The sequence below is a fragment of the Lemur catta genome, chromosome 16 (genome assembly GCF_020740605.2).
Source record: "Lemur catta isolate mLemCat1 chromosome 16, mLemCat1.pri, whole genome shotgun sequence".
NCBI classification, from domain to species: Eukaryota; Metazoa; Chordata; class Mammalia; order Primates; family Lemuridae; genus Lemur; species Lemur catta.
The window spans coordinates 546,746-574,664 of NC_059143.1; the positions used below are offsets into that span (position 1 = coordinate 546,746).

Sequence of the window (27,919 nt, forward strand, 5' to 3'; positions counted from 1 at the left end):
ACTGCCATATGATGTGGGCAGGCCCAGGGGACACCCCACGGGAGCAGGAACTGGTCCTGTGGGTTGGCCTGGGTGTGGTGGCCACTCATTCCTCATGGTGCTAATGTTTATGCATGTGGAGAGCTCAGGACAGGCTCTGCTGGGCAGCCCAGATGGGACGTGGGCCTGTGGTGGAGGAAGGCTGTGAGCAGCCAGGCGGTAGGAGCTTTAGGGAGTGTGGCCCATGCATTTAAGGCAAGTGCCATGAAATGTGGGCCACGGAGCTATTCTGAAGGCTGGAAGCCAGGCTCCAGACATGAGAGTGGGCTCTTCCACCAGCCAGGAGCTACTGTCTCTGTTTCACTTTGTTTTAGCTTGGTCCAAGGACTGTAGGTGAAACTGGTAGGTGGCTGGACAGCTTGTTGGACCTATGGCTATTCTGGGTAATGTCACTTGTTTTGAACTGTACGGTGCCCAGGTTTTGGTGTCCAGGCCTTAGTGAATTTGGTGGAAAAATAATGCCTTTAATAAACTACTATTAGTGAATGGCTACCTCATCCCCTCTGTTTTTGATTTGTTTACTCTTTTAGAAATGGAGTATCCCAGGCTGGCCTCAAGGATCAAGTGATCCTCCCACCTCGGCCTCCGGAGTAGCTGGGACTGTCGCCTTGTGCTGCGGTGCCTGTCTTCTCTCTATTTTTCACACTTCAAATATTTTAGGCTAATTTAAAAGATCACAAAACAATGAGGCCAAAATTTTACAAGTTTTGTGTCATTTTTTTCCTAAATAAAAGTCTGCTAAATCTTGTTACTTTATGGACTTCAGCCTCTGTTATCCTATACACTTTCCTGTATGTTGTCCCAAAAACCTCTTTGTCCTAGGCTACTCTGATTGTGCCATTGCTTGGTTCCCGATTGTCAGAATTCACCGGAGTTCTCAGCGTGAATGAATGCCCGGGACCACGGTAGAACAGGCAATGCAGGCCAGTTAAATGCAAGGACGCATGAAGGGTGTCACGGGAACAGCACGAGTGAGTCCTTCCTCCTGGTTCGTCTGCGCCTCTCCCTTTCTCTCTCTGCTCCAGAGGCTGCAAACAGGCTGCTGCCATGGGACACCCACCCCACAGCCACGCTGGAGGGCATGCCTTTCCTGACCATCGCTGCCTGTAGGGGCAGGGATGGACTCAGTACCCCACAAAGCTCTCCCGAGTCACCTGGTCTACGATGTTCAAATCCCATAACCCCCAGACTTGGGATATCATTCATCCCAGAGGAGTTTGTGTTTTCTAATGTACATGGTTACATACTGTCTTTTTCGTGCATTTTACCTGTCTCTGTCTTAGCAGGTCGATTCCTCAGGGGCAGGAAGACAGTCCTTTGTTTCTTCCGTCCCTCCTCCTGGCTTTTACCAGTGATCTGCAGCTCAAAGGTCCCTGATAAACAGGGTGACTATAGCCTCTTGGGACATTTAGCGTTTTTGTTTGTTTTAAATTTACATCTTAATGGCTTTACTCTTGGAAACATAATTCTGCTTTCTGGAATCAATGGAGCACTTAGCAGTTCTGCTTCCTAGCCAGGCACAGTGGCTCACTCTTGCAATCCCAGCATTTTGAGAGGCCAGGGTGGGAGGATCACCTGAGGCCAGGAGTTCGAGACCAGCCTGGGGAGTAGAGTGAGACCCCTGCCACTACACAGCCTACATGCTAAGTGCAAATGGAAAGTAGTCCCCTACCCTCAGGAACTAAGAGGAATGTTGGTGGCCCTGCCCTGCTTTCTGCTTGCTGTCACCGGACAACCTGTGTCCCCAAAGCTTCCTTTCATCTCTTAAGTAGCTGGCTGTCAAATCTCCATGTCCTCCACACCTTCCCCACGTGAAGGAAGCTCTTAGAGGGATCCTGGGAAAGTGTCCCTGCCAGCGACCAGCCTTCCCCTCTGCTCACTCTCTTCCCAGCTGCTTGGCCTCCCCTGGGCCGTGGTCACTCGTGCTCCGCCCTGGTTTGCTGACGCAGCGTGTCAGGGGTGAGTCTGCCGAGGGCCTAAGCTCAGGCCAAATGTTTGAGCCCGGCTGTTCCCAAAGTCCCAGTCCCTGGAGTGAAAACAGAGCGGCAGTGGGGCAGACGGCAGCAGGAGGGAGGGAGGACGGCGCGGACCTTCCGGAAGGGCAGCGAGGGCGCAGGATGCACAAGGCCTCTGGCCGCCCCCCAGAGCCAGCTGAGACGCGGCCGCTGCCAGGGCAGCCTGCATTTCCGGGCAGGAAACAGCGGGGGTCACCTTCCAGCCTCGCCGCCGTGGAACACCAGCCTGTTCGGCCCGCACTGAGCCCAGGGAGGCGGACACCTGGCCAGGGAAGGAAAGGGGGCGCAGGTGTGTGTCTGCAGGTAGCTGCGCAGCGCTGGTTCCAGGATGCTCTTCCCCCCACTGTGCAGGAGCTAAGGGGTGGGGCGGGGCGAGGGGTGCTGGTGCTTAGTGTAGGGACAGGTACCGGGCACCACTCTGCCCCACAGCACGCCACGCACTGAGGCACGCAGTGGAGTTTGGGTCTTCAGTAAATGCCCGAATGGAAGGATTTTGCTTTTGCACCACCCCGCACGCGGTGTCCGTGCTCTAATGAGGTCAACCCGGCTGGGCCCCTTCCTGCAGGGGGTGGGGGTGGGGGGGCAGTCGTGTGTGGGGAGACGGGTTGCAGGCTTGGGGGCGGCGCGGACTGGGAGTGTTGGAGCAGGAGTCGGGAGGGACCGGCAGCCACACCCCCGAGCTCTGGCTTGAGCTCCTTCCTGGACTGTTAACTCAGGTATTGATCCGGTCCCCATTCCCTGGGGCCAGCCACTTTGTAGGCACCGAGGGCAACAGAATGAGCAGGAAAATGCCAGCCCTCTAACTCAGGGCTTGCAACTTTTTTGATCATAATCCACAGTAAAATGTAAAAAATACATTTTTCATGGTGATCCAGCACACACACACACACACAGTCACACACGGAGACACAAACACACACAGACTCACACAGACACAAACACACTCACACACACAGAAACACACATTCACACACAGAGACACACGGAGGAAACAAAAGTTGTACAAAACAGGCCGATCCATACTATCAATATGTGCGATGCATCCTATTTTGTTCTATTCTCTTCTTTTTCTTTCCTTAAACGCTGACCACAGCTCACTGCAGCGATTTCCTGATGGACTAAGGGCCGAGGGGCAGTGCGAGGAGGCTGCGGAGCCGCACGGGGAGCCGGCTGAGAACCGGGCGGCCGCGTGTGCGGCTCTGAGCTCTGCGGCAGGGGTTTCTCCCGAGCCGGGAGCTGCGGCTGGGGGGGCTGGGGGGCCTGGGGGGGGGGAACCTGGATCAGCCGGAGCAGGGGACGAAGGGTGGCCCGGGCCATTCGGCAGAGGAGGTCGGGCTGAGCCCGAAGAGGCTGGAGGCGGCCGGGAAGACGCCATGGCGGGAGCGCGTTTGCGAGCCGAGGGCGACGCTGTGTCGCTCCACGCTGTGTCGCTCCACGCTGTGACCCACGGCGCATCTTGGCCTTCTCCAGCCCTCGGCTTTGGCGTTTGTGGAGTGTTTCTTATTTGGGCTGCGTGTAGGAGGAGTGAATATTCACACACGGATCATTATATTGTACATAACATGCACTGCGCATCGGCCCTCCAGCTGGTGTCCAGCTACACAGTCCCGCACCGCGTGAAAACATTCTGTCAAGGCAGACCACACATATGACAGTGGTCCCCAAGGTCAAAACGGAGATGAATGATTTCTGTGGCCTAGTGACGCAGTGGCGGTGGAGCGTGACACATTAGTCCAACACTGCCAGGGCTATGAAAGCAAAGCGCATGCAATACGCTCGGTGTGCGACACTTGATAAAAATAAACAACTAGGTTACTGGTTTGTATATTTATTAACCTTTTATTTTTTTTTAGAGTATGCTCATTTTGCTTACATAAAAAAAGTAAATGTAAAACAGCCCCGGGCAGGTCCTCCAGGAAGCATCCAGAAGGCATTGCTGTCACAGGGCGGCAGCCCCAGGCCTGCTGTCGGCCCTGAAGACCTTCCGGAGGGACGAGGTGTGGAGTGGACGGCAGTGATATCGATGATCCTGACCCTGTGTAGGCCTACTGTGTGTTTGTGTCTTAGTTTTTAAACAAAAAGTTTAAAAAGTAAAAAAAAAAAGTTAAAAATAAAAAAGCTTATAGCATAAGGATGTAAAGAAAGAAACTCTTTGTGTAGCTGTACAATGTGTGTTTTAAACTAAGTACTATTACAAAACAGTCAAAAGTTAAAAAAATTAAAACAAAATAAAAATGTTACAGTAAGCTAATGTTAATATATTATTGAAAAAATAAATTTTTTTTTATAAATTTAGTGTAGCCTAAGTGTGCAATGTTTCCATAAAGTCTACAGACTTTATAAACACTAGGAACATCCTAGGCCTCCCCTTCACCCAACACTCACTCACTGGCTCAACCAGAGCGATTTCTAGTCTCGGGAGCTCCATTCATGGTCAGTGCCCTACACAAGTGTCCATTTTTCATCTTTAGTGCTGTATTTTCACCATATCTTTTCTAAGTTTAGATATGTTTAGATGCACAAATACTTACCATTGTGTTACAGTTGCCTACAGTGTTCAGTACAGTCACATGCTGTGCAGCTCTGCAGCCCGGGAGCAATCAGCTGTCCATGTAGCCTAGGTTTGGAGTAGGCTGCACCATCTGGGTTTGTGTAAGTAACTCTGTAATGTTTGCACAGCAATGAAATCACCTAAAAAAAAGCACTTCTCAGAACATAACCCCATCATTGCCCGATGCCTGACTGTGTCGAGCTGTACATGGAGTGGTTCGTGTTGTACACTGTGTGGTGCATTGTCCCTCAGACTGCATATTGTAAGTTGTATAATGAGCGCATTGATTCGGATGTACTTGATCTGCTCAAATGCACTGATGTTATATAATAATCATACTATATTGATTTTGTTATCACCGTCACCATTAAAAAGTAGCTGAGGAAGAACCACCCCCCAAGCCATCCTGCCTGCTAAAACCATCTGTCCACCTTTGTCTTGGTGGACAGGGGTCTTGCGTGAGTTCCTGTTAGGGATGAGGGCCCATCTGCCCTGAGATCAGGATCAGGTGGGTTCTGAATGTGTCCTGAGGCCGTCCCAACCCTGGGAAAGGGGGCATTGCTCGCTCTGCAGGGGGTAGCCAGGCAAGGCAGCCTCCAAGGCCAGGGGAGCAAGCCACTCCTTCTCTGGGGGCTGCGGGGGAGAAGTAGGCGGTGCATCTGGAGAAGGCGACAGCAGGCACCCCCCGGGGTGACCCAGCTCTCCCCTAGCCCTGCCTGCTCTCCCTCTGGACTCCCTGTCTCAGGGATGGCTTCTCTCCCCTGCCCCCACCAGGCCATCGCTCCCTTGTCCTCACGGAGCACTCAATGTCTCCATGCCACTCATCTAGCACTGTTCATACTAACTATCCTCATTGACTGGATTGTCGGGTGCTTTAGGGCAGGGCAGTGAGGTTTGCACCTGTCTCTGTTCGAGTATGCGGCCCCAGCAGGAGGCAGCTCCTCACAGGCCCTCCTGTTTCGGTAAATTGGTAAATTAAAAACCGTGCACAAGGTGTGTTGTGCCAGTGGCTCCAAGCAAGGCAACAAACAGCAATGACATATGCCCATTATAGGCAAGACAGAGAGCACCAAGGAAGGGCACAGTGAAGGCTTGCCTTTCCCAGGTCAGGTGCTGCGGGAAGACAGCCGGTGCGAGGACCCAGCGGGGGTAGTTGGCGCTCACGAGACACGCTTGCTGTCCTCCAGGCAACGCATAACACAGGCAATGGCGTAGTTACTTCCTTTCTGATTTCCTTAAGCTGTTTTTGTTTTATTCCCAAACATGACATCTCTTGTCTCCCTTTCTCATGGAGTTAGTTAAAAACAAACAGCAGCAATAGATAGTAAAGAGAATACTAAAGAGGTAGGTGTTTGCCCCAGGCTATGAAAATTAAGTTGGGAAGAAAGAGTAGTACTGTTAGTATCAGTAGTTGTCAGGGAGAGCTATCACTAGAACAGCTCTCACAAAATCTCCACTTCTCAAAACAGCCCTGCAGTGTAGACATTATCCCCATTTTAAAGGGCAGGAAGTGCCAGCTCAGAGAAACTACCCTCACAGGCTGGGAGACGTCCACACTGATCAAGGGGTGGGGGCTTAGCACACCCCCACGTGCCTACAAGCACACACTAGCTGACGTGGACTCTGGAAATGTAATTCAGTTTAAGGTTAGCATATGCAAAAAATTATCAAGATAGCAAAATGCTACCAGTGCTGCAAAAAAAAAAAAAAAATACATTGGATGTAATACATGTTCAATCCGAATCAAAGCCACTTTTTCTTCATCTGCTGTTTTACAGGATCGGATTTAGCCAGGACTTCACCTTGGAGTGACCTGCTCCACTCATGAAGCAGAGCTGCGCTGCGGAGGCAGGGGGTGGGGAGTGGAGGGCCTGTCTCCTGTGTCAACGCACCTGCCACTCCAGGCCCTGAGGACAGGTGAGCCCAGCCTCTGTAAGATCTCACTGGCCTCCAGGATTTAAGAGCACCAAGGAGGGGCCAGGGGACCAGGGGGACTTTGGAAGTCTCAAGACAAAGAGACGCTCACAGCTCCGGCCAGGTGAGAGTGGAACCAGGCTCCCCTGCTGGGTTCAGGCCCCTCGTGCTCTGCTGAGGCGTGGGAGCACAGGTGACTCTGAGGCTGAGCGGAGAGGAGTGAAAGAAGGAAATGTGGCCCCCACGGATCCTGCCAGGGGGTGGGAGAGGCTTCTGTGCACAAGCCTAGGAAAGAAAGAATATGGGAAACAGGTTCCAACATGTGCTCTGATGGGGACTCAGCACTCAGCGTATGGTGCCACCAACATCTATTTGTCATCTACCACGTGCCAGGGCCTGCGCCAGCTGCTGGGAGCACAATGGTGTATAAGTTGGTCCCTGCTCTCCAATCAGAGAGACAGATACACGACTAAACATGATTTGCTATCTGCTAAGATAGCGCCACGCAGAAGGGGGTACAGGTGACCAGAAGAGGAATTTTTAGCCCAATCCAGAGGATTCTTAGAGGAAACGACTCATGAAGTGAATCTCAAAAGACTGGCAAAGGCCGACCGAGCAGAGACAGTGGACAGAGCACCCCAGGCGTGGGGCCGGGGTCTGAGCAAAGGCCCGGGCAGCACATGGGGAGAGGCGTCTCGGCCGCTTGGGCTGCCACAGCAAAGAACCGCAGACTGGACAAGTCGCCCGCAGAGACGCGTTGTCTCCCAGTCCTGGAGGCCGGCAGTCTGGGATCCAGGTGCCTGCAGGTTGGTCTCATCTGAGGCCTCTCTCTTTGGCTTACAGCTGTCATCCCTCTGTGTGTGTCTGTGTCCTCAGCGCCTCTTATAGGGACACCAGGCACACCGGATTAGGGCCCATCACCAAGGCCTCATTTTGACTTCATCACCTCCTCAAAGACCCTGTCTCCAAATACAGATCACATCCTGAGGTACTGAGAGTTAGGGCTACAACACACAAATTTTGGGGAGGGGGACACAATGTAGCCCACGACAGTGGGGAAGTACAGGCGGCCGGTGCCCCCAGGGGAGCTCAGGTCAGCAGCTCAAGGGACATGCAGAGAGCTCTGACTTTGCTCTGCGGATGGCAGGGCTTTGAGGGTCACAGAGCCGCAAACTCAGCTCTTGCACTGGGCAGCTGTTGAACTTGGGCGTGCTGCTTCACCTCGGAGCCATAGCTCTCCCGTTTGTAAAACTGGAGTAAAACTGTCTACCTCATTGGGTTTGCCGTAAAAATTAAAAGGAAATGTTTCTAAAGCCATCGCACAGCGTGTGACAAGCGATGGGCATGCCGGGTGGCAAATGTGAGGAGAGTGCAGGTTAACAGGCCCAGCATCCAGGGGGCTGTGCAGACGTGACAGCCACTCCCCAGGCGGAAGAGCGGACCTGCCCGGCCGAGCCAGCGTCCTTGTGTGCGGCGGCTCCGCCTGGGCGGCCCGCGTGGCCGCTCCAGAGCCGCCCTGTGACAGCGCAGACCCGGGACCCGCCGGGCGTGACTCGGCCCGCACCTGCGGGGAAGCGGCTTCCAGACGTGAAGGGCGGAAGCACGGAGGGAGGCGTGTGGCTCTCACTGTCCCTGCTTGTCGCTCGAGTCAGGGAAGAAGGAGGACTCCCCAGGGGCGGAGCGGGTCGCCCTCGCTGTGCCGCCGTCTCCGCAACACCCGCAGTCCAGCAGGGCGAGAACCGAGAGTCCCCGCGACAGTCAGCCGTCCGCTGTCGCCGGGCGGCAGCTCCCCGGGACCCGGCCGTGTGGAGAGTGTGCCACACGCCGCCTGATTATTTGGGGGATTGAGGGATTGTGCGGGACCAAGCTTGTCTCCTTCCAGAAATTTAATGAGAAAAATATTACAATTAGTCAAGCCTGCAGGGCCACCAGCTGACCCGGCGCCTGGGGGTCTTTAATTAAGCTACAGCGATGAGAGCCCCCCCACCAGGTGTCCCCCACAGAGTCGTGACCAGATGAGTTCATTCGCCTTGAGTCTTTAACCTGAGAGGGCCATTAGCTCTCCAGGAAAGGATCTGAATGTGAACCGGTCGCCTCTCACTGGGAAAAGGGATGCTCCGTCCCGTTGCCACCCAGCTCGGGCGGGACAGCGGTCGTGAGTCCAGTGGCCGTTTCTCCAGGGTGGGCGGCACAGTGGGGGGAGTTCACAGGCAGCCTCAGTCCTTTCTTCTCTTCTCAAAAAATTCGGGGTCTCCCAGCCACGCCCCCACAGGGCCCCCCACGCGCGCGCACTCTGACCTTCTAGAGCTCACCTTCCCGGGGGAGGGGTCATGGGGCCTGTCGCTGCGATCACAGCCTCCCTGAGAAGTGGCGCCAGCCTAGCACCGGGGCCTCTGAAAGCAAAGGGCCTGCGGAGCCGCTCCGTGCCGTTCGCCCTCGCGCGCTCGCAAGGACGACGGTCGCTAAAACGCGGATTCATAGTAGACGCGGGACCGGGCAGATTGGCTGTGCGGGACCAGGACGCCTGTGCCGCCGGTGTTGGCTGCAAACCACAGACGGATGCACACTTTTCATGTCACGCCCAGCGTGGTGCTGGCTTAGCGATGCTTCATAAGCATGAGTCCGGGAGCTTTTGTGTGGAAGGAACAAAATGGCCTTTTTTGAAAAATGAAATTCTGCACCTCAGACTTACCAAATCTAGACTGTCCACCCCTCCCTCAGCTTGTCCTCGGTCGGGCATTTACTGCTTCCTGTTCCTGGCTCTGAAGAGGCCTTGCTGTGCCCGTCCGGAGTCCGGCGGGCGGTGCTGAGGAGGGGCAGCCTCACGCCATCCAGTGTGGCCAAGAGCCGTCAGAAACAGGGCGCCGCTGTCGCCAGGCGGTGACGCGGCAAGGGAGGCTGCCCCGGGGGAGCAGCCCTGGCTGCGCAGCCACACGGGCTGCTGAAGACTGGATCCACTCCGACTTCCTCACTCAAGCAGAACTGAAATATTTCCACAACATGCTCATGCTCCAAGGCCAAAACTGTGCCAGGCCCTGTGGAAATATAAAGATGAATCTAGTTTCTGATCTTCAGCCGAGAGACAGAGACACCAGATGCGGGCGAGGACACAGAAGCAGCCGCAGCTGCCTGTGCTGGCCTTGCGGAAGGAGCCCGGGAAAGGGGAGCGCAGGGAGCTCTGTCCCGGGCAGGAGGCGGAAGCTTTGTCTGGAAGAGGCCAGGCAGTAGCTGTGTTCGGCTCTGCAGGCCACACGGTCTTTGTCCCAACTCAACTCTAACGCTGCACAGTCGGAAGGCATCGGGGATCACGGCTGTGTTCTGATGAAACTTTATTTATACAAACGGGCGGGGGGCTGTAGGTTATAGGCTGCTGAGCCCCACACTGGGGGAGGGATTATTGTACGTGGTTCCAGTCTATTTCTAGGAAATTTTAGAGGAAAATTGTTATTACTATTTCTCTCTCTCTCTCTCTTTCTCTATCTTCTGATGGTATTAATCCACCAGAATGATAATTTCTTTTACAATGATCATATTTTTCCTTTTTAAAACATTATAAAAGAAATACATGGTCACTATAAAATCACCGGAAAACAGAGGTAAACAAACAAAACAGTCCAATTGCTGGGCTAGTCCTCGTCCTTTACCTTGCCTCTTCCTTTCTCTGTTCACAAAGGTCCCTTGCAGTCCCACGGCCACCCACTGGAGGGACGCTTGGCTGGCGGGAGGGGAGAGAGAGCTTGGTGACCTTAGTGGGTCACTCGGCTCATGGTGAGGCCGGCGCGTGAGCACGGGGAGCTCACTGGTCTCTGCTGAAATTCACTGTCACCTGCTCTGCCCACTGGGCTGGAGTTGTTAGTCTCTAAATGGTGGGAATTTCTACTGCGGTGACTTCGGAAGATAGAACCTGTCCAGCTCAACTCACCTCACTTCATTCCTTCGAGAAGTGTTTGTTAAGAGCCCACTGGTGCCAGCCGGGCAGACCTAGGGGCTTTCGTTCTTGTCGGGGAGGCTGATGATCAACTAACACCGTAACAATGATCACTTCCGCATTGGATGGTAATGGCCGCGAAGAATAAAAAGGCAAGCACGCGGTGGCGGGGGTGGGGTGGGGGACACTCCCTCATGGGGGTCAGGAAGCGATGAGAATGTCGAGGACAGACGGGAGCCCTGCAGGCTGCAGGAGCACAGGCCCCCGGGGCAGGAAGGACCGCAGTCCGGGAGGGACACAGGGCCCCGGGGCTGTGCCGGGCAGCTGGGGTCTGGCTGCAGAGCAGCGGGGAGCCGGGGGGTGCAGGCAGGAAGGCTGTGCGATGTCACCTACACTCACAGAGGCTCGCCCTGCTGTGTTTGCAGAACACACTGCAGGCACGGAGGGCAACCAGGAGCCTTGTTGGCAGCCGCAGGGGAGGTGCTGATGGTTCCGATGCCCCTAGAGAGGGGGAGCTGGCAGGGCAAGATGCCAGGAACCCCTCTCCGCAATAGTGGGGAGGTGCCACTCACTGAGATGGAAACACAGAGGAGGTTGGAGCAGGCTGGGGCAGAAAGCAGGTGTGGGTCTGGATGGGACAAGCTGGCAGTGCCTGTTGACAGCAAGGGGGGGGCGCTACGGCAAGAGGACGTTTTAACCAGTCCTGACTGGACATCCCCAGTATGCCAGGCACAGGCCGGGTCTGTCTGCAGCACTGCCCAGGCCCTCCTGTCCTCCTGTCTGGGTGCAGCCCGGCCCAGCAACACCTGTGGGCCTGTGACTGTCAGGCCAGGGACTTCATGCCTGCAGCCTCACCCCGTCAGCCCCAGGCAGGAGGTGGCCCATTCCCAGGTCAACAAGGGACAGAGGGGTATAGGGCTCGCCACTGGGCATCTGGGACCCTGTGTGGCCATTACAGGCCCAACTGTCTCTCTGGAAAAATGCCTTGGACACTGTTGCTGGCAGTCATCACACCCACATGTCATTTCTCGTGTCAGTTAGTGGCAGAGTTGCTATAACACAGAGGCCTGAAAATGTGTGGCCCAGAGCTGGGTCATGCTGCTGCAGGGTGTCATCCAGGACCCAGTTCCTTTGCAGAGGCCTGGGGGGCTGTTCTCAGTCACATAAAGCAGGGGTCACTGAGGGGCAGGCGCCGTCCTTCTAATAATGGGCCTCAGGACTTGCCCAGGGTCCCTTCTACCTGCATCCTTCTCCCAGGCTTCACTCGATGGCCACACTGTGGTCAGGGAGGCTGAGAAATGTCATGTCTACACAAGCAGACGGGAGTCCTGCTAATGCCCAGGGATTCTGTCATCGAGAGCGAGGGGCGATGAATGTGGAAGGACAATTTTATAGTCATTATCTCACTTTCAGACAGTAACTGACCAAATTTCGAAGTCTCTGGAGCTGTCCTCAAACACAGAGGTGACCCTCATAATAGAATCCAGACAGCAAAGGAAAAGATAGGGGTCGCTTTTGGAAAACTCAAAGAGATGGTCAAAGTTTTTTGGTGAAACGTCTCCAAAATATATACTATTCTTAGATTTTTTTTCATGCCATGAAAACTTCAATTCTCACTATAATCCAGTAGTTCCCAGGATCATGACCTTTTAAAATTTATTCTTTTTGGATTGAACTCTTGCATTTTGGATCTTAGTCTAGAAGGGATTCTTTTTTTAATACAGGAAGTTTGAACAAGTTCCATTTGGCAGATTCTAGAGCAGAGAAACAAAAATCTCTCTTATGTAACATATTTTGGGGTTTCTTTACGTTCAGTTAACTCAGAAGTCACCGAATTATTATGAACATTTGCGGCCTAGGGTAGGCATTGGAGTTCGGGGTTCATGTTATACAAACCACTGCTGCTAAGAATTCCCGAGCACAAGTCTCATCAGCCCCGGACACCTTTGGGCAGCTTTCCAAACAGTACACCTTGCTCTTTCGTTTAGCATATGAAGGGGCATGGAATGCCAGGAACGTAGGTCTGCAAGGCAGGCTAACTGCTGTGCTGCTGCCGGCCGCAGTCTGTCTGCACTTGGTTTTTCCCAGTCCTTTTGGGGCCTCAGTTTCTGACTCTGTGCAATGAGATTGGCAATAACTAGTGAGCATCTTGTAAACTTTGGCTGCCTTTTTCCCCTGGTGGATCTCATTTTTTTCTGTCCCATAGTATAACAGCGTCCTGCCACACCAGAGGGTGTCAGACTGTATTTCGAGGATCCGCAGAGCTCTGCCCAGGACCCTCGGGTCTCTCTGGCTGGTTAGGGGAGGAGGAGCCCAGGCTCGCAGGAGCAGCTCTGCTTGTACCTGTCTGATAATCTGAGATGTGTGATTACAGTGGAAAAATAAAACATTTGATTCTTTAAAAAAGTTAGCAGGCTACTCTTCCAGAAATGATCTTCAAAGTCATTTCCAGTCCTGAAACTATGAGACTCTGAGAGGTCAGGGAAGGGAGCCTGGAAGATGATGTCTATGAATGGCCACCAAGTGCCCGGGTGGAGCCGGAAAGGCTGCAGAGCCAGGATGGAGGGGGAGAGCGGAGGAGGTGGGAGGGGGCGTTTGCAAGGAGCTGCCGGTGGGCGAGCCCTGCAGGGAGGCCCTCTGGGTTCACATCGAAAGAACCGGACCTCGGAGTTAGGAGGCAGAAGTTAAGAGCCCAGCTGGGCTTCTGTGAGCCAGGTGATCCCTAATGAGGGGCTTTTCCCCTGAGTCTTGGTTTCTTCTTCTTTGAAAGTTGAATTCGGAAGGTGAGGGTGGGAGAATTAGGCAAGTCTGTAACACCCTGTGTGTATTTCCAAAATCCCCCAACCCAAACAAGTCTTTATCCACTTGACACTAACTCATTTGGTGGCACAATCTGACCTGAACAAATATGAGGTTACATGTATGCTTTATGTATCCTTTTTAGTGCAAATACGTATCTGTAGATATCTCCACACACATGTGGTTCTGTTTCATTTCAGAAGTGGCCGTGTGTTTAACTGTGGGTGCCCTGGCAGACGCACTCAGTGTGTTAGGTAACGCATGGTGCATGCATGTATGATCTTCCCGAAATCTGAGGAATTCTGGAATCCAAGTACATTTGTCCCCAGTGGTTTTGGATAAGGGGCTGAAGCCCTGTAATAATTCCTGACCTGCCCTTCAGGCCTGCGGTGAGGATGCCAAGAGCCACCAGGCGTGAGCACCTGCTGTAAGTCGTGACGCGTCCCCCGCTACAAAGGACAACGTTCCTCGAGCAATACTAGGGTCTCTGTGCTAGTCTGCCGGGGCTGCCATGGCGAAGTACCACAGACTGGGGGCCTTAAACAACAAACATTTATTTTCTCATGACTCTGGAGGCTGGAAGTGTGAGACCAAGGTGCCAGCAGGGTTGGGTTCCTCTGGGGCCTCTCTCCTGGGCTTGCAGACGCCGTCTTCTCTCTGCATCCTCACCTGGTCTCTCTATGTGTGTCTGTGTCCCAATCTCTTTTTATAGGGACACCAGTCAGATTGGGTTAGCCCACCCTGATGTCCTCATTTCAACTTAATTACCTCTTTAAAGACACTATCTCCAAATACATTCACATTCCTGTGGGGTTAGGAAGGCAACACGTGATTTTTAGGGGACATAACTCAGCCCATGGAGTCACCTTTTGCTGCAGTCAGTGCTCTTCTCCTGGCTGGGTGTCTAAACCCCTGGCCTTCTTCATTTTTCACGTGTTAACACACTTGAACCCGGACGGACCAGCCTCACCTTTCCTGCCTCCCAGCCGTCGTGTGACTCCCCTACAGCGGAGCATCTGGAAATTGGGGGTGTCCGTTGCAAGAGCACACTGAGGTCCTGACGAATGACCAGAAGCGCGTCTGCTAACTGTGAAATTTCACCCGGGCCCGCCAGGCTGGTGTGAAACTGGTGACCGATCGGCCCACACCAAGCAGGGTTTCCCTTTGTCCGCCCCACCTTGGGCAGGGGGAGGGCAGGAAGGAAAGCAGCAGCCTCCGGTCCCTGTGCCCGGTGGCCTGGCGGAGGCCACTCAGTCTGTGCCCAGTTTCAGTGAAGGGCACAGCTGGCAGGAGAACGACCAAAGGGACGACAGCGTTGCTCCCCGACAGACCATCCGTCTGGGTTTACTGTCCTGTGTTTTCTGACGGGGCCACACTGGGGGCTGGCCGGCGGGGGCAGGCACCGTGTGTGTCTGCAATAAGACCAGCAGAGGGGTCTGTCCAGCAGCGAGTACCTGCCGGCCTCCTGAGGTCGCAGAGCTCCGGCCGGACTCTCGGGAGCCGCTCCGGCTGCAGCGTCGTTAGTCGGGCAGGAGGAGGCCCGAGTCCTTCCTCTGCCCCCGTCTCTTCCCTGGGCTTTGCTGGAGCTGCGGATGAACCCGGCACGGAGCCCGCGGTCCCCGCAACGCGCGTCCCGCAGTCTGGCACGGACGCATCTCACGCAGCGGGGACGCGTCCCCGAGTGTCAGCTGGGCCCGCTCTCGGACTCCAGCGGCCCCGCGGCCTCGTGTCACCAGGTGTTTCCGGTGCTACGTCCTCTCCGGGGGCACTTTGCCTTCTAACCGCGTTGGACCCCCGTGCTGCGGGGACTCGCACCGGAGCCTTCCGTGGCCTCCCGGGAGTCACCATGAGGGACACTGTCCCCGGCAGGGGTTTGCGGCCCGAGCACAGCCTTACGGGAGCTCGCACGGGAGGCGCCGGGGCCATCACAGTGACATGGCTTCTCTTTTAAAAGTGTGAAACGTACCTGTGGCATTAAGGAAAGACACAGCCTCGGTGACGCTGGGATCATCGCGTGTCCCAGGCTGCTGGCAGCGCGGCTGAGAGAGACAAGGGGGTGGGGCGACAGCAGCCTTTGCTTTCTGTCCCTGCTTCTCCGTGACACAGAGCGTACCGGCCTCTCGTTCCACAAGTGATGCATCTTCCAGACGAAAGACCATCCTCTAGGAATAGGCAGCTGGGTGCTGCCAGCCTGGGGGAGCGGGAGGTCCCTGTCCCCGCACGGGACCAGGTGGCAGGCCTCGGCGTGGGGGGCGCAGGGCCGGGAGTCCGCACAGGCACCGCCGCCTCACTCAGCTGCTCTTGTCCGCGACCAAGGCCCGGCGGGGACAAGGGCCACCGGCTCCAACGCACACGCCGGTGACCCGAGTTCCCTCCGTGTGGGGGGCTTCGGAGCCCACGGACCTTCCCACGGGGGCGGGGGACAGCCCCTCAGCCCGCCCCTGTGCCGCCACCAGGCCTGTCTTGGACTTTGAAAATGCTCCCAACTCACGGTGCGCTGGCAAGTGACACACAGGGACGGCTCGGAGCATGTGCCGGAGCATGTGCATGAGCGAGAGCCCGTGTGGTGTGTGTATGAGTGTGGCGTGCGGTGTGTGTGATGTGTGGTGTATGAGTGTGTGTCATGACTATGGTGTGTGATGTGTGGTGTATGAATGTGTGATGAGTGTGGTGTGTCGTGTGTGTAATGTGTGGTGTATAAGTGTGTGTGTATGTGTATGAGTGTGATGTGGGGTGTGTGTAATGTGTTGTGTATGAGGGTGTGTGAAGAGTGTGCTGTGTGGTGTGTGTAATGTGTGGTATATAGTGTGTGTGATGAGTGTGAAGTGTGGTGTGTGATGAGTGTAGTGTGTGGTGTGTGTAATCTGTGTTGTATGAGTGTGTATGAGTCTTAAGTGTGGTGTGTGTGATGTGTGGTGCATAAGTGTGTGTGATGACTGTGGTGTGTGCTGTGTGTAATGTGTGGTGTATTTGTCTATGATGAGTGTGGTGTGTGGTGTGTGTAATGTGAGGTGTATGAGTGTGTGATGAGTGTGGTGTGTGGTGTGTGTGATGTGTGGTGTATGCATGTGTATGAGTGTGGTGTGTGATGCATGTGGTGTGTGGTGTCTATATTGTGTGGTATATGAGTGTGTATGAGTGTGATCTGTGGTGTGTGTGATGAGTGTGGTATGTGGTGTGTGATGTGTGGTGTATGTTTGTGTGTGATGAGTGTGGTGTGTGGTGTGAGAATGTGTGTGATGAGTGTGCTGTGTGGCATGTGGAATGTGTGTGATGAGTGTGGTGTGTGGTGTGTGCAATGTGTGGTGTATGAGTGTGATGAGTGTGCTGTGCTGTGTGTTTGATGTGTGGTGTATGAGTGTGTGGTGAGTGTGATGTGTGGTGTGTGTGTTGTGCTGAGGGTGTGTGTTAGGCTAGAAATTTCTGGATCCTTCCAGCACGTTGATACAAGTCTCGGGTTTTCTCCTATGTTATCTCATTTCATCCTGGCACAGCCTGTCCAATGTGTGTTGTCCCCATTTCACAGATGGAAACTGAGGCTTGTGGGGACTTCAGCATCCCCCAGAATCCCGCAGATGATCGATAGTCGGCAGTGCCGGCCCTGTCTGCTGATTCCCCAACCGCGATTCTTTCCCCAACGTGTCCCCCCACCCAGTTGGCTCAGCTGACAGCGTGTAGAAAAGGTGTCCCACGTCAGTCCACAGCTATCGCTGCTTTGGATGTGGGATGTGCCACCCGAGCCAGCAGGGGAGAGGGGACCGGGGTGTCCCGGGTTCCAGGGTCACAGACCCCCTGGGAGGCAGAAGAAGTGAAGAGCACCCCCCCACCTGCCACCCTCCTGCGTGACGCCCAGGGCCGGTCACCGGCCCTAGGTTTTGTTCCCCAGGCCCCAGTGCTATGGGAAGAAGAGGTTTTAAGTGAGAAAAGGAGCCCTCAGTCCAATAAAAAAACTTCAGAAAAATGCTGATTTTTAAACAGGGGTGTGTCCGCTCGCGTGTTACATTTTGGGGTCACCGCGGGGCTCCTGAGAGCCTTTGTGTCACTGCTGGGAGCTGAGACGTCACAGGGGCTTGTGGGGTCCGGCGCATCCCCGACACGCAGCAAATACTCACGTGGGACTTTCAGACCCGCCCTTGGAGAACTTCCTCTGCGCCACTGCAGTTTGGAAGTTGCCTTCCCATCTACTCTTGTCGCCTCTGCTGCCTGCACCATGTCGCCTCAGCAGCACTGCCGGTGGCCCGCGACTCTCGGAGGGCTCAGAGCCTTCTGGGGTCAAACAGCCAATCTAGGAAGGGGCAGCGTGGTGCTCCCGGGCCCCTTCTGGCAGGTGCTGGCCCTGGTGGCTGGCGACAAGTGGAGGCGCCACCAGGCACCTGATTCCTCCTCCTCTCGGGCCCTGCGCCTGTATGAACCCAGGTCGGAACAAGACCCCGGGGTCGGGGGCGGCGAAGGCCAGCTCCGGGCAGTGACTAAAGGACGGTGTTTAGACCGAGAAGGCGGCACCATGCTGCGCCCCGTCACCTGCCTCCTCTGTGACACGGACGGCCTTCTTCTGGGTACGGAACGGCTGTGTTCAGTGGCGTTTCGAGAAACATGTGGCCGCTCTGGGAGGAATCACACCTGGGACGTGCAGTCCCTGGTCAGGGGTAAGAAGGCGCCAGAGGCCGCGCAGATCGTCACAGACGTCTTGACCCCCTGCGTCCAAGGAGGAGCCGCGGGACGAAAGCCAAGCGACGTTAAAGGAGCTGTCCCCACGGCCGCACTCATGCCAGGGGCTAAAAACTCGTCCGCCACCTGCGGAAACACAACATACCCTCTGCCGCCGCCGCCAGCTCCGGGTCTGCGTCACTCGAGATGAAGACAAGCAGGAACAAGGAATTCTTTGGTTTGTTTCGTCACCTTGTTTTGGGAGACGACCCGGGAGTGAAGAGTGGAAGCCGGAGCCCGACATATTCCTGGCTTGTGCCAAGAGGTTGTCCCCGCCTCCTCCCGTGGAGCAGGGCCATGTCTTTGAAGATGCTCCCAACGGGCTGCAGGCGGCCCTGGCAGCCGGGATGCAGGCGGTCACGGTTCCAGACGGACCCCTGAGCCACGACCTGACGGCAAAGGCCACGCCGGTGCTGGATTCCCTGCAGGACTTCCGGCCCGAGCTGTTTGGGCTGCCCCCCTACGGGTGAGGGAGGACGTGTCCTGCACTCCCTGCCCACGCCAGGCCACACTGCTGGGCAGGCGACAGCACCCAGACTGCAGCCTGCATATTGATCCCGGCCTTCCTGTTGGCGTGGCCCACTGCGTAAAGTGTTGATAGAACATGGCTTGGCAGTTGACAGAAAACAAAGTAGAGACAGCCCAGAACAAAGGTGAAACTTGAATGACCATCTGAAAAATCGAGCTGGTGTAGCATATGATAGACAAGCGAGTAGACATGCTTGCGTGTGTATACCAGTGTGCTAACATGCGTGTAGGCATTATATACATATATATATATGAAGGTATATACATATATATATGTGTATATATATGCATGCATGTATGTGTAGAATGTATACCTCTCCAAGACCAAATAAGTTATATTTGTGTTTGTTTTATTTTAGTTTTTCTGAACACTTGACTGGGAAATGTGAACTATGTATACATATGTGTATATGTTTTTGTGTATATACGTGTACACATATATGTTATTTTTTATATATTGTACCTGTTTCACTTTCCCCTGTATTGATAATTAACATGCAGGAACAACTGATGCAGTGAGATGTTAATTCTGTCTGGTTGTAATCTGAGCGGGAAAGCCATGTTTTTGATGAGTACTAAGAGGTAATTGTCCTTATTAGCTACTATTAAAATTCTTTTTGTGACCTCAAAAAAATAAATAAAGAAAGAAAGAAAGAAAGAATGGTGTTCATCCACAGTCCACAGGAGATCCTCCTGGAGGACGCCCAGGGGTTGAAGTTCTAACAACAGCAGGTGGAGATGAGGACCAGAAAAATGTCCTTCACGGCTGTCAGAGTAGCCCTATTTTTAGCCTCCTTTGCTGTGGCCTGAGGAAACACAGATTATGAAAAACGCATTTTACTCCATGCAACACAGCCGTAGCTAAGGCCTATGACTGGGAATCTACTAGAAGCCATGGCTCTTTCAGGCAGAAGCCTTTTAAAATTTGTCTTTGTATCTTCAAGGCCTGTAACAGGCCCTGGTATACAGGAGGTGCATAATACATGGCGAGCAGAGGGAGGCAGGAAGTGTGTCCTGGCTGGCAGGAACAGTGCTGTCGTCAACACTGTCAACAGTCTCCTGAGCAGGGAAGCCTGTCTGGAGCAGAGTCCCCTGTGTCTCTGGGGGAGCTTCTCCCTCCACCCTCAACCGAGGGGCGGCCCCGGGGGTCGATAAGTGTGCTCCAGTGTGGGCACGTCGGTACGGAGAAGCGTCCTCCTCTTTCTCATTCGGAGAGAGCAGAGGCGGGCTCGGAGATGAGCCCAGAAAGAAAGAGGAGCAGCACTCGCCTGCCAGGAGTTTGCAACCAGGGACAGGAAGATCATGATGTACATAGAGACGGGGTCTCGCTACATTGCCCAGGCTGGACTCAAGCTCCTGGGTGCAAGCGATCCTCCCGCCTCAGCCTCCCTCCCGAGTGGCCGTGGCAGGTTTAGACCATCGCCAGGCCCAGAAGGCAGCAGCGCGGGGCAGCCCTGCAGCAGGAGGCCAGCAGCCTCCTGCGGACACAGCTCCTCCAGTCTCCTCAGCGCCAGGGGCCAGGGGCCACTGCCTCTATTCCCACCCATGTCGCTCCCTTGTCTACCTGGACTTCCTTGTCCTGGGGGACGTCATCCACTGTCAGGTCCCCGGGAAGACAACAGCTCTTCTCCTGGTTCCAGATAAGCAGCATGTGGCCCTGCAGACAGCAGGCACACACGGCAGGAGGAGAGGGGACTCGAGGGAGGCAGTGGGAGGGACACAGACCCCCACACCAGACAACGGGCTTAAACTGGGACTCCACAGCGTCCCACTGGTGTGACCTTGGGCAGGTTACTGAAGTCGCAAAGCTGCCATTTCCACGTCTGTAGATGGGGATTTAGAACATATTTAACGGGTTTTCTCAGGGGTGAATGAGAACGTGCGCACACTCAGTGAAGGCTGGACCCCTTTGGTGCGAAGGCTGTCACACGGCTGTCCAAACCGTGTGTCCCTGCAGACTGCTGACACACAAGTCACCCGGGTGGAGACGCTTTCACAGCCGGTCTCCCTACCCCCATCCCCTGTGGCTTCGCCTTGTCTGAGACGCCAGCGCTTGAGCAGAAAAGTCGGTGATGGACACGAACCCAGGAACCACGCGGTCGGGCCTGCTCCCAGGGAGGGTTGACGAGTCACTGGAGCCTCGGCCAGCCACTCACCTCGCCTGCAGAATGAGGACCAGCGCGTCCCCACCCAGCTGAGCTCGTCTATACAAAGATGTTTCTGAGAGTCGCCGTAGACCGCGACCCGGAGCCGCTCGGAGGCGGTGAATAATAGCTCTTCAAGTCTGAGTAACAAACGGCTCCAGGCCGGGCGCGGGGGCTCACGCCTGTGATCCTAGCTCTGGGAGGCCGAGGCGGGAGGATCGCTCGAGGTCAGGAGTTCGAGACCAGCCTGAGCAAGAGCGAGACCCCCGTCTCTACTAAAAATAGAAAGAAATTATCTGGCCAACTAAAAATATATATAGAAAAAATTAGCCGGGCATGGTGGCCATGCCTGTAGTCCCAGCTACTCGGGAGACTGAGGCAGGAGGATCGCTTAAGCCCGGGAGTCTGAGGTTGCTGTGAACTAGGCTGACGCCACGGCACTCTAGCCCAGGCAACAGAGTGAGACTGTCTCAAAAAAAAAAAAAAAAAAAAAAAAAAGGCCTCCAATAAAACTACATTGCAAAAAATGGGAAAGAAACAGAATGGGAAGAGTAAAAAGGTTGAAGAGGCAGAGCCTGAAGAATTTGTGGTGGAAAAAGTATTGGATCGACGTGTAGTAAATGGGAAAGTGGAGTATTTCCTGAAGTGGAAGGGATTTACAGATGCTGACAACACTTGGGAACCTGAAGAAAATTTAGATTGTCCAGAGTTAATTGAAGCATTTCTTTCTTTCTTTTTTTTTTTTTAGATTAAGAAATAACTTTATTTTTTGTGTGTCAATCTCATGATTGAAAAGACATGTTGCTCTCAGATAGACAAGAAGCATAATTTGAAACAAAATTCTTTCTGAAAATTTAGCTTATGAACTCATTACACTGCAAATCAGAGAAGGATCAACAAAAAGCTGCAGCCAACATTTAAAACTGGTAAAACACTCTATCCTAGGCTTAGTAGCAGAAATTTTAAAGCTTTATCAAAAGCACATCAGCCACAGAATAGCAACAATAGAGGCATTAACTGTTGTGCCTTCAACTTAAGAAAAGCATTTAAAATATCATCCCATTTCCTATAAAAAAAAGTCATTTCCCAGAAAAGAATTTATTTATTTATTCAAAAGACTGTTAGAACTGGAACACTCTTCTTCCACTTCAGTCTAGGTTTGCCTTTAATCAACATCTCTAGCTAATACTTTGACAGAATTTGGCTTCTCAGAAGTCTGTCATTTAAGCACAGTGTGGAATGGGAAAAAGTGTGTATACGAGGAAACTAGAAGAGTACAAAAAATAGTCACTTCTGAAACTCACTGGTGCTCAAGACATCAGAGGCTCTCTATTAAAGTGGGTCCCATAGGCCTGAGAGCTTTGTGCTTGAGGAAATACTACTTAGAGGTAGCTCTGGTTCTGGTTTATATTTAATTACAATTTGCTGTGTCCTGTCACAGGAAAGTTCTAACATTTTCAGCAAAGTAAAAGCACTCTAAACTTCCTCCTTACCCACCCTATAGCTTCCCCATAGAGAAGGGTAAGAAAAAGCTTAATGTGACTCCACATAAAATAGCAGCTAATTCAGCAATTCATACCTTATAGTTGGCAGGACTAGGAAAGGCAGCCTGGTGCCCCAAGCTCTAGGAGCTGGACCTACAGAAGCATGGAGGTCTGGTGTGCTCACAGCACTCAGGAAAAGGAGGAGAGGGGACTGATTAGGGTGCACATATGGAGAAGTTCTTTTATGCATTTCATGGCACATTCTGCCACAGCAACAAAACAACCAAATCAGGAAGAAATTTGACTGTACTCTTAGATTTCAAAGTCTGTGCCCCTCATCCACTCCCTACCTACACTTCATGCAAGAAAGAATGATCACTATTATCTATTTGAATATAGGGCCTAAGAAGAGGTGGGCCAGTATGGGTACAAACACTATATTCTATAACAAAACACTTTTTGAAAAGATTTATATAACTTTAAGTATGAAAATGAATGCTTCACCTCTATATAGGTATCGTTGTATAGTCTTGCACCAGTCTTGTATAGTCATGACCATGAATATGGTCATGTTTGAAAGAGAACTCAAGCACACACACTGAATCCAAAAGGCAGTTTTACAGGAGATGCGAGTCGCTAATAACTTTGCCCAGAGCATCAACCATGCCACTCTGAGCCTCTCTCCTTGAGTCAATACTCTGAATGTCAAACTGAAAGGGAAAGCATCAAATATTCAGACCAAATTAATTAGGTGCCACAAACTTTAGCACTCAGGGTATCATTTCAATGATACTGAAAAAATACCTACTGCCTAAAGTATTCATTTTTAAGAAGTTAATAAACTGAAAATTTCAAAGGAGAAAGTGGTTATGAGAACCTTCCTCCCACTCCCTCTTCAAATAAATCATTAAATACAGTCATTTTTATCATAACAATATAAACAATTTCCATCATCCTGAATATTACTTTATAAAGGTATATATTTCAAGAGGCTTTAAAAACATTTTTCAACCCAGCATTTGAGAATAAAGCATTAAAAGAGTTTTGTATATAGTAACACATACATGTGATAAGTGTATGAATTTACAACCATACATGATATATGTATATATATTTATATAAAAAACAAAGTTGGCCAGAAGTTAAGGCTACCTACAAAGTTGTCCAAGTAAATTATGCTTGTCAAAAAAATTACAAAATTAAAATCACACATACATTTTTAAATCATCCAAACCACTGACAAAATAAGGTTCAGCATCTAAAGTTTTCAAATTAACTGCAAGAAAGTGCTACAGACATTTACATTTTCTTAGTATAAGTCAGTGTTCCCACAAAGTTGCATTTAAATTTTTCACCAGCCTCAAAAGTAATACAACTAAAAACAAACTTCTAGCACTCTTAAGAGAGAATAGGTTGTAAATGGCAGGCAACAAGCATCATTTACAAGTGTGCTGTCTCACACACCAAAGTCCAGTTCGTAATACTATTTGACCTGCCACATGGTTGAAATTCTAAGCCTCAAAAGGGACTGAGAATGAACATTTCATTAATAATTACACATATCAGCAACCACATGATAAAGGTTTCAGGCTTTTCCCATTCAAAGTAAATAATTTAAATATGAAACAAAATAACACCAAAATGTAAGTTTCCTCATTTCAAAACAATGAAAAGTCATTCCTGACATTTGCCTAAATATTTAAATCCTTTAAAAAAAGTATTCTGAACAAATGCCTTTTAAAATTAATTTCAGAAAATATATTTATAAATATAACTCAGAGCCTGCAAGCTTCTCATAGAGTTTTAAAAGTACAGAATTCACTAAGAAGGAGAGAAGTCATTTAACTCATGTATTATTTTAGAAAATAAACTGAGATTGCTAAATCTATCTTACTTTTAGTTTGGTATTTTACATTTCCAATTTGCACATCTAAAAGCTATTTTTATTTTTATTTTTTGTCTTCCAAACTTTGTACAACATATATTTTAGGATGAAAATTTCCATCAAATGGTAACAGGAGCAAGATTTTTAACACAATAATGTTTAATGCTAAGGATGTTATGTCTCTGTTGATCAAAAAGAAAATCCTATCTTAGACTTGATTAAAATTTAGTGTTTTAGGCACTATCTTAATAAAACTAGCACCCTCAATTGTTAGCTCATGCCTAAATAGGTTACTTTCAACAAATTACTGAAATAATGCTCTCTTTTAAAAGAGTTTGTTCCTATTTAAAGATAAAATATATTTATTCACTGAATCAATAGAACATTTTGAGCAACTCATAGCTTTTTTATGAGAGCTGATTCACCAAAAGAAAATCATTTCAATCCTCTACAGCAGAGCTTCAGCTATAGAATTTAGGCATCACTGAGAAGTTAGGACAGGTAAAAAGACATTTATTAACACTTAGTGACATAACAGTTTTTTTAAATAACTTTAAACATTATTTCTCTTAATAATTTTTCAGGTAACAGTGTCTAAAGAATACAATTTTTAAGATTAATATACAAAATCACCTTAGGGAATTACTGCAAGATGCTACTTTGCCAGCATGGCCCAGCATCTGTCTTAGTTTGTTTTCCCTTCAGCTTTGCTTTAAAAAAAAAAAACAACCCAAAACTAAAACCAAAAAAACACCTAGAAGGTGAGGCAGGTGATTGTCTTCGTGAGCTATTTGATATAGACTGTGGCAGAAGATGAAGAGAATAGAATGATATATTTAAAAAGCCAACTCAAGCACAGAATGCTTCCCATGTTATGATCCAGTGGAATGCAAGCTAGAAATAGGATATAATTTAGAAATACGGCTCTGTGTTGATGGGTTAAGGCATTCAGACTCCCCAGTCCTTTTAAAGAACACTTCCTGTTCCTGGAGTTTCCTGGCAAACTCTTCTTCCAGTGTCTTTTTCCTAGGTCTCAATTTCTCTCTCCACTCCTTTAATTTTTGGCTGTGTTCCTCATCTAACTCCTTTAGTTTCTGTGTCTCATGCTCAACCAACAGGTGGCATTTTTCATTCTGCAGCTGATGCAGTTCTCAGACATTGGCTTCACACTGCAACTGAAGATCCCGCATTTGATTTTCATGTTTCTGATGCTGAGCCATTCTCTCATTTTTCTGCCTCTTTTCTTCTTGTGCAGCAAACTGTTTAATTTTGTCGCAGTCCTGATCTGGCGTAGCTGTTGAGTTAATTCTCAAACTTTTCTTAAACATGGTCATTCGAGTCTTAGCTTCACTGTGGTGAATCTTGGGTAATATTGTTCTTTCTTGAGTCTGCCTGTTTTTCAATTCCTCAAATAAGTCATTGATTGTAACACTCCATTTGTTCTGTTTCCTTCTCATGGCGCTTAAGTAGCTGATGTCTTTGTATGAAATATTGATCTTTAAGTTGCTTCAATGTTTTCTTTTGTCTTCTTGTTTCTTGTAAAGATATTGATCCACTGTCTTTAGTTTTACTGAGGAAGCTAGAGACGGATAAATTCAAGTCAATGCTGCTGTTATCAGCAGTAGAACCAGTGCCTGAATCAGCATCATGTTCCTTTTGATTCTCAGATTCTGGAAGCAGCATGGTTTCATTTCTTGACAAAGCACTGATTTCTCCTTCATTTTCTGCATCTCCAGAGTTGATATTAATACTGGGTATTAGAACAGGCTGAGGTTCACTGGGCTGTGAAACTGCAGTAACCTGAGGTTCTGTTTTAATTGGCACTTCATATGGCATTTCTTTTTTCTCTGTATCTATCTGAGTAGTGGCTTTATGAGCATCCTGAGTGTCACCTCCTAAAGCCTTTTGGTCAGCATCAATCACTACATTTCCAACCTCTGTTTTTTCTGTGCTACTTCATTCAGTAATTTCTTCAAACTCATTTGTCCCTAGTTCTTCACTGGTCTCCAATATGTTCTCTGAACTGTTTATTAATTGTTCCTTATTTTTATCTTCTACAGATTTTTGATCTATCTCATTAGTTTCAACTATTTCTTTAATAGAAACTTCCTTAGTACCACCAGCCTCAGGACCCTCCTCAGGCTTGCTTATTAATTTCTGGTCTACTTCAATCACTTCTTCCCCATCATTACTCTGAGTATCCTCAGCACTGTTTTCAACAACCTTCTGAACATCTACTCCCTTGTTTATTTCTACCACATTACTTGTATCGTTGATGACATCTTTTTGAGTTTTGTCATCTTTTCCTAATTTCTCTTGGCTGTCTTCCTTTTTAAGGCCAACTTCACTATCAATTGCTTGAATAGCTGCCTCTTTTTCTCCAGTCTCTTGAGTAACTGAATCTATTGTTTGAATAACAGTATCTTTAATTTCTTCAGATTTTATAAGCCTATTTTCAAATGTCTGTTTCTCTTCCTGATCCCTTTCTTCCTCAGATTTTAGATTATCTTCAATGTTTGTTTCTAAAGTTATCACTGCATTATTCTCTTTTCCTTCACTGACTGAATTAGTGTTCACAGTTTCTTGGTTTTTTGTATCAGGTAGATTTTCAGACTCAGGTCTCTTCTCTCTCCCATTCTCTTTGATTACTGTTGTTCTATTATGGAGTTCAGCCATAGCTTCTAAATGAGCATCATTAACAAGTTCATTAATTCTATCCATAGCCTTTTCAGGTTCACCAGTGGTAGATTTTTCAATAAGAAATTTGTTGTTGAATTTATCTTCAGAAGTATTACGTTCTGTCTTTTCTGAGACAGATTCCAAAATACAAGCATTTTGTGAAAGTTTGTCTTCTTCAGAGGTGGCAATACTAAGATCAGAGGAGGCATGCTTATCTGAAGGTATTGGCAGAGAATTTTCTGCTTCCTCATCATCATCTTCCTCTTTACCATCTTCAACTTCTGTTACTTCAGCCTTTGCCTCTGCAATCAATTCTCAGATTGGTTTATTGGAACCAACAGTAACAAAGGGATGCTGCAGTAGCTGAGATGTATTCCACCTAGCATCCACATTCTTTTCCAAGCATTTCTTTAGAAAGTCCTTAAAATTTGAAAACCATTTTGATGGCTGTGCTCAGTAGGGGGCTCAGATTTTGCTATTTTTAGCAGCACTCGCATTGGATTTAATTCATCATGAGGTGGTTCTATCTCAGCCATTTCTATTAAAGTAATACCCAGGGACCAAACATCAGCTTTGTAGTCATAGGGTCTGTCCTTAGATGTTTCACATGTGACTACTTCAGGAGCCATCCAATATGGTGTGCCAGTAAAGGAATCTCTTCTTTGAATTGTCCTCTTGTTTTTAGCTGATACTCCAAAATCTGCCAATTTAATATCTCCATCTAAAGTAAAAAGAATGTTGCCAGCCTTTAGATCTCTGTGGATGATTTTATTATCATGTAAGTAGTTCAATGCCTCCAAAGTCTGTTTGCAAACTACTTGTATTTGGGACTCAGTTAATGGTCTCTCAAGTTCAAGCATCACAGCATCTACTTCTCCACCTGCACAAAATTCAATAAGGATCCAAAGATTATTCTCATAATAGAAGGCATCTAGAAGCTTGACTATATTTGGGTGATCACAAGATGCTAATATATCAATTTCAACCATGTAGTCTTCAAGTTCTTCAGATTTGGTGCCAATCACCTTTGCAGCAGCTAAAACGCTGGTCTCGTTATTCTGGGCCTTGTACACTTTCCCAAAGGCTCCGTCATCCAGTTCTCCTATAATCTCCCTAAACTCCTCGGGGAGCAGGTCCCTCTTCACATGTTCGTACTGCCTCTTCTTCTTCTCGCTCCCCAACTTGAAGATCTTACGGAAATTGAAGAAGGACATTTTTCCTTCCAACACAGAGTTCCTTGCACTTA

The 27,919-nt window shown here is 50.1% G+C and overlaps 1 long non-coding RNA gene and 2 pseudogenes across 2 annotated transcripts; 1 reads left to right on the forward strand and 2 right to left on the reverse strand.

Annotated features, from left to right (window-relative positions):
• Positions 1-3,902: 3,902 nt before the first annotated feature.
• Positions 3,903-9,675, reverse strand: LOC123621561. Of its 2 annotated transcripts, none has more exons than XR_006729182.1 (3): positions 9,212-9,675; positions 4,586-4,745; positions 3,903-4,116 (listed from the first exon to the last, which is right to left on the reverse strand). It is a non-coding gene; the product is annotated as an uncharacterized LOC123621561 (long non-coding RNA). The 2 variants fall into 2 exon arrangements; XR_006729181.1 differs by having other exon boundaries at positions 4,586-4,716; positions 9,212-9,672.
• Positions 9,676-17,456: 7,781 nt separating this feature from the next.
• On the forward strand, positions 17,457-18,450 carry LOC123621921 (annotated as a pseudogene).
• Positions 18,451-24,909: 6,459 nt separating this feature from the next.
• On the reverse strand, positions 24,910-25,722 carry LOC123621526 (annotated as a pseudogene).
• Positions 25,723-27,919: the final 2,197 nt, after the last annotated feature.